This window comes from Lissotriton helveticus, chromosome 5_2 (genome assembly GCF_964261635.1).
Source record: "Lissotriton helveticus chromosome 5_2, aLisHel1.1, whole genome shotgun sequence".
NCBI lineage: Eukaryota > Metazoa > Chordata > Amphibia > Caudata > Salamandridae > Lissotriton > Lissotriton helveticus.
In genome coordinates, this window is record NC_136066.1 from 5648483 (window position 1) to 5654482 (window position 6000).

General features: G+C 54.1%; 1 protein-coding gene across 4 annotated transcripts in view; it reads right to left on the minus strand.

Moving 5' to 3' along the window:
• CIZ1 (CDKN1A interacting zinc finger protein 1) overlaps positions 1-4410 on the minus strand; it is a 582047-nt gene extending 577637 nt beyond the window's left edge. Inside the window, exon 1 of one of the 4 annotated variants that reach the window (XM_078646619.1) lies at positions 4354-4410. The gene's annotated coding sequence lies outside the window, so the exon portion shown is untranslated. Of the gene's footprint in view, positions 1-3981; positions 4170-4353 lie in introns of those variants that run through there. The other 3 variants (XM_078646621.1, XM_078646624.1, XM_078646623.1) reach the window with 3 other exon arrangements.
• Between the last annotated feature and the right edge of the window lie 1590 nt (positions 4411-6000).

Here is a 6000-nt window from a genome sequence, read left to right on the forward strand (position 1 = left end):
ACTGAATTCATTTACCAATGCTTGTTTAGAAATGGAGATTATGATAGTAGATCTCCAGAAGTCTAGAATGGGGCCCTCTGCAGCACTCTGTAACACAGTAGTTAACAGAGGGACCCATAAGTGGACACTTGATTTATAGATGTCAATGGGTACCCCACCTGGACCTGCAGCTTTTACCGGAGCAGGATAAAGAGACCGTGTAAACAACCCAATTAAGCTGGCAGTTGCAAAATGATGGAAAGCCTTAACATTCCACAAGTAGTTACAGTTGCATGACATAAGGTATACCAGGGGTGGGAGGCTAGGCAGTGACCCTCGCCCACTTGGATAACATACCCAGATCACTCCGGGTTAAAGTTACAGGTTTACTTGGGAGTGAAGGGGGATAATTTGCTGATTAGTTGGGCGCAATGAGTGTTGATCGGGCCGGATTCTTTTTTGGGAGAATGTAAAGCAAGCAACATTTCAGTCTCACATGTACAGGTGGCAAACACTACAATATTCAACGACAATGGGCTAGCTGGCAGTTTGGGAGTGAATGTTGACTACAAATAGGAGCATATTCCTTGTGTCTTGAAAACATTAGAGGTTTAAATAATCCACAAGAGGTAAGGTGGGTGTTGGCATACCAGAACAGGCATGGGGCCGATAATCAACACTGGACAGTTTTTGGGCCCATTTAGTTAATGCTTTAGGGCACAGCTTTCCAAACTGTGTGGCGCGACACGTTACTGTGTCGCACCCCATAAACATAGGTGTGTCGCGCCAGTCAGGCCCCCCAGTCAGGCCCCCTTGAGGCGTGCGTTGGGCCGCGTCTTGCGTATCCGTGACTAATCTCTGGTGCTGCAGGCCACTTGCGGCGACTTCCAAAGGGGAGGCAATGGAGCTCGTCACCAGTACCCAGCTTGAGCTGCTTTGTAAATCAGAGCAGGGGTGTGTCTGCTGAGTCATTTGCTTATCCAAAGATCTTTGACAGTGGGCGCTAAGAGGGGGCTGTAAAATCTAATGGGTGGCGGTGGGAGGCACTACTCAGGACATAACAAAAGAACATATGGGAAGGCTTTTACAGTCGCACGAATCTGAATTGCTTTCTTGCACACTTCCACACTCACTGATTCCTATTTCATCGACCTTGGACAGACCTTAAGACCAATCAAAAATGTGGAGATTGGCACCTGGTTCCTCAGTACAGACGTTGTCAGCTCTGGCCCTAACTCCGGTTTACAAATGTTCCAGGAGAGACTGGTTTATTTATTTTATGAGTTTTTATATAGCGCGGACTTTACCCGAAGGTGTCAGAGCGCTTCACAATAGGAACAGTAATGATGCATGAGGAGAAAATTACAAGTGACCATATTACAAAAGCAAACGTTAAGTTACATAAGGTAATATTGACAATTGTGAGCAAAAAAAATACAAGAGGTAGCAAACGATACATTACAAGAGGAAAAAGTGATGTGTGCAGGTTACAAAAGCGTACAAGTTACAAGTAGAGGTATAATACTGCAATAAATAGAGGACACTAAAACACAAGAACAAACGTTACATGAGGCAATTGTGGCACTTGAGCAAGTATTGAGAGCAAACAAAATGTAAGAGGTAGCAAACAGTATGTTACAAGAGAAAAGTGACGTGTGCATGTCACAAAAGAGTACCAGTACTGGACAGATGGCTCAGTGGGCTGTAGGCCACCAGTTCGATTTAAGGCAGGCTGAAGCAGCAATGTAATCCTTAGGCGGGTGATAAAATGCATGCAGATTTCGTGCATACAACCTTGGCACGGTCAAAAAGCTAACCCCGCCCCTTGTTCCCCCTTAGCCCCGCCCTAAATTCCGCCCACTGCTCTTTTGGTGAGTACCTGCACTTATTTTTTCCATTTAAAGCACTGCATCAGTCGAGTTTGCGGTATATAAAAAAAAATACATTAGAATGTGGGGTTGTGTGTGGGTGGGATTGTGTGTGTGGGGTTGTGTGTATGTGGGGTTGTGCGTGTGTGGTTGTGTGTGGGGGGGTTATGTGTGTGTGGGGGGTTATGTGTGTGTGGGGGGTTATGTGTGTGTGGGGGGTTATGTGTGTGTGGGGGGTTATGTGTGTGTGGGGGGTTATGTGTGTGTGGGGGTTGTGTGTGTGGGGGTTGTGTGTGTATGGGGTTGTGTGTGTATGGGGTTGTGTTACACAGTTAGGGGCTATTTACATGACCCTTGTGCCGCCGGTGCATTAATTTAACCATGCAAACCACCCCCCTTAGGTGGTTTGGGCTCAATCGCTGCGCTCGCGTTACTGTGTCCCTGAATTTTTTTTCGCAAAAAGGTGTGTCACCAACCTGAAAAGTTTGGAAAGCTGTGCTTTAGGGGGTACTTGTTCTAGTTTACACATCAATACATTTTAAGCTTCGCATTATGAGGGTCCGCAGATTACTCATATCAACAGATATAGCCCTAACATGGCCTCACCAGATTACCTTTTTAAAACACTCAATTTATGAAGGAAAGGGGACGAGGGAGGGCATAAATCTTGTGTATGCAACTGGTAGATTGAATGACTAGCTTTCTGGCAAAGGAGGCAGGTGCCAGACAATCTGGGGTAAAGGCAGAGGGAGAGGATAAGGTTATGAGAGCAAAATAGTTCAGTAAAAGATAATTCCAGTTGTTGAGCATGGCTGAACAAAGTAATCAAGTGCCTGCTGGCTGTGTGATGGTCAGAGATACTTGGAAGTCTGGGGCTAGTGTGTGCATCCTGCAAGAAAAGATAGAGAACACAACATACAGGGTGAGGAGAGCAGCGGGGTTTTACTGCGTCCCTTTGAGGTAAGTTGCAAACAGTATCAAAAGATAACACTACATAAAAAAAAAACACACAAAGGGTGATGAGAGGAATGCCTGCAATAAATCTAACCGCTCCAATCACTAGGGCTAGCATTCCAACCCACTGTTCTTTTGCCCACCATCTCACCTCAGTTTGGACCCAGCCAAATGCAAATCGGCCTTGACCCTGCTCCAATAGGAACGGTGCAGATCACAGTATATCCTACTAAGGAGAAATGGAAGGGGGGCGAGCCCTGTTGCCAGCCTGAGAGTGAAGACTTAAAGATGGAAGCATTCCACTTAGGGTGCATGAAGGAGTGCGGATTGAACAGGTACATGGTGAGTGCCTCTCCCTGATACAGAGTGAAGGGCTCCCCAGACCCATTATACCGCACCGCTGTAAGACAGATCTGCACCTGTGTAAAGAGAAACAAAAGGAGCCCTAACAAGTCGTTAAAGAGGGGGTCATGCTGTGCACCTCGGATAACAAAAGGACGTTTCACTGTTTATTTCTGAAGAAAATAAACATCAAGCTCTAAAGCTTGTGAGGGTAATTATAAGGGGGGTGGCTACAAGTGTTAAAGGTAATACAAGAAGTGTCACACTGTGCCGCTCTGAGGAGTAATAAAAGGAAGTGTAGCAGTTCAGATCTGTGTGTGGGGTTATGTGTGTGTGGGTGTGTGTGTGGAGTTATGTGTGTGTGGGGGGTTGTGTGTGGGGGGGTTGTGTGTGTGGGGGGGTTGTGTGTGTGGGGGGGTTGTGTGTGTGCGGTTGGTTGTGTGTGTGTGGGGTTGTGTGTGTGTGGGGTTGTGTGTGTGTATGGGGTTGTGTTACACAGGTAGGGGCTATTTACATATCCTTTATTTATATATATATATATATATATATATATATATATATATACACTTCCAAGTATCTCTGACCATCACACAGCCAGCACACACACATTTTTATAAAAAAAACTGTCCAGTTTTGATGGAAGCCATCACACGTCAAGCTCTGAGGGGTGATACAAGGGGGGGGGTCCCAATGCACGGCCCGGGCCTGTCCTGAAGGAGGTGTCACGCTGCCCCCCTCTGAGGGTGATCAAAGGAAGCGTGACCCTCCCGTTCTGAGGGGTAATAAAAGAAGATCACACTCTGGGGGGTATTAGAAGGGGGCGTCGCTCGTGACTCACCTCCCCCGCGGGCCTGGGGGGGTCCGAAGAAACACGAGGAGGCGGCGGAGTCTCGGCCCTCCGGGGAACGGACGCTCGGCCGTTAACGACCGCGGGGGGGAGGGGAGGGGGGGGCGCCGGGGGCCACAGCGGGCACAGCCACCGCTCGCGCTGAGGGGGGGGGCCACCGCTCGCGCTGAGGGGGGGGGTCACCGCTCGCGCTGGCCGCGGCACGAGGACGGGGGGTGGTGAAAAGGGGATAAGAACCGAGGGCGAGAGAAGGCGCGAGGGCTGGAAACCACTTCAGAGGGAGCGCGAGCGCCTGCCGAGGAGGGGGCGGGCGGAGAGCGCGAGGACCTCACCCATAGGCCAGGAGGAGCGCGAGCAACTCACCCATAGGCCAGGAGCAGCGCGAGGGCCGAGCTGGAGAGCGTTCGGGGCTCGCGGACAGACCAGTAGTTGCGGCAGTGCTGGAGGGCGCGAGGAGTCTGGGAGGCGCGCGGCGAGGGTGACAAGACCGTGAGAAGGGCTGTAGTGCGCACGCGCAGAGCGCACGAGGACGGCGCGAGCACTGAACGGGAGGGAAAGGAAGATGGCTCGAGAACGGTGAGGCGGGGGGGGGGGGGCTCAGGTGAGGTGAAAGGCTCAGGTGAGGCGGGGGGGGGCTCAGGTGAGGCGGGGGGCTCGGGTGAAGAGAAGGGGGGGCTCAGGTGAGGTGAAAGGCTCAGGTGAGGGGAGAGGAGGGGGGGTGAGATGAGAGGCTCAGGTGAGGGGGGCTGAGGTGAGGTGTGAGGCTCAGGTGAGGCGAGAGGCTCCGGTGAGGTGAGAGGCTCAGGTGAGGCGAGAGGCTCCGGTGAGGTGAGAGGCTCAGGTGAGGCGGGGGGGGCTCAGGTGAAGAGAAGGGGGGGCTCAGGTGAGGTGAAAGGCTCAGGTGAGGGGAGAGGAAGGGGGGTGAGATGAGAGGCTCAGGTGAGGGGGGCTGAGGTGAGGTGTGAGGCTCAGGTGAGGTGAGAGGCTCCGGTGAGGTGAGAGGGTCAGGTGAGGTGGGGGGGCTCAGGTGAGGCAGGAGGCTCCGGTGAGGTGGGGGGGCTCAGGTGAGGCAGGAGGCTTCGGTGAGGTGTGCGAGGGTCAGGTGAGGCGGGGGCTCAGGTGGGGTGAGAGGCTCAGGTGAGGTGAGAGGCTCAGGTGAGGCGGGGGCTCAATTGAGGTGAGAGGCTCAGGTGGGGTGAGAGGCTCAGGTGAGGCGGGGGCTCAATTGAGGTGAGAGGCTCAGGTGGGGTGAGAGGCTCAGGTGAGGTGAGAGGCTCTGGTGAGGTGTGCGAGGGTCAGGTGAGGCGGGGGCTCAGGTGAGGTGAGAGGCTCCGGTGAGGTGAGAGGCTCAGATGAGGCAGGGGGGATCAGGTGAGGCGGGGGGCTCAGGTGAGGTGAGAGGCTCCGGTGAGGTGTGTGAGGCTCAGGTGAGGCGGGGGGCTCAGGTGAGGCGGTGGGGCTCACATGAGGTGAGAGGCTCAGGTGAGGTGAGAGGCTCAGGTGAGGTGAGAGGCTCTGGTGAGGTGTGCGAGGGTCAGGTGAGGCGGGGGCTCAGGTGAGTCGGGGGCTCAGGTGAGGTGAGAGGCTCAGGTGAGGCAGGGGCTCAGGTGAGGCAGGGGCTTGGGTGAGGTGGGGGGTCGGGTGAGGCGGGGGCTCAGGTGAGGCGGAAGGCTTAGGTGAGGCGGGAGGCTCAGGTGAGGCGGGGGCTCAGGTGAGGCGGGGGCTCAGGTGAGGTGAGAGGCTCAGGTGAGGCAGGGGCTTGGGTGAGGCGGGGGGCTTGGGTGAGGCGGGGGGTCAGGTGAGGCGGGGGCTCAGGTGAGGCGGAAGGCTTAGGTGAGGCGGGAGGCTCAGGTGAGGCGGGAGGCTCAGGTGAGGCGGGAGGCTCAGGTGAGGTGGGGGCTCAGGTGGGGTGGGCGAGGCTGGGTGATCTGGCAGGAGTCTGAGAAGGGAGGCTCGCCCGGGCAGCAGTGTGAGTGAGGCAGGAGGCTTGGGCAAGAATGGAAGTGAGGC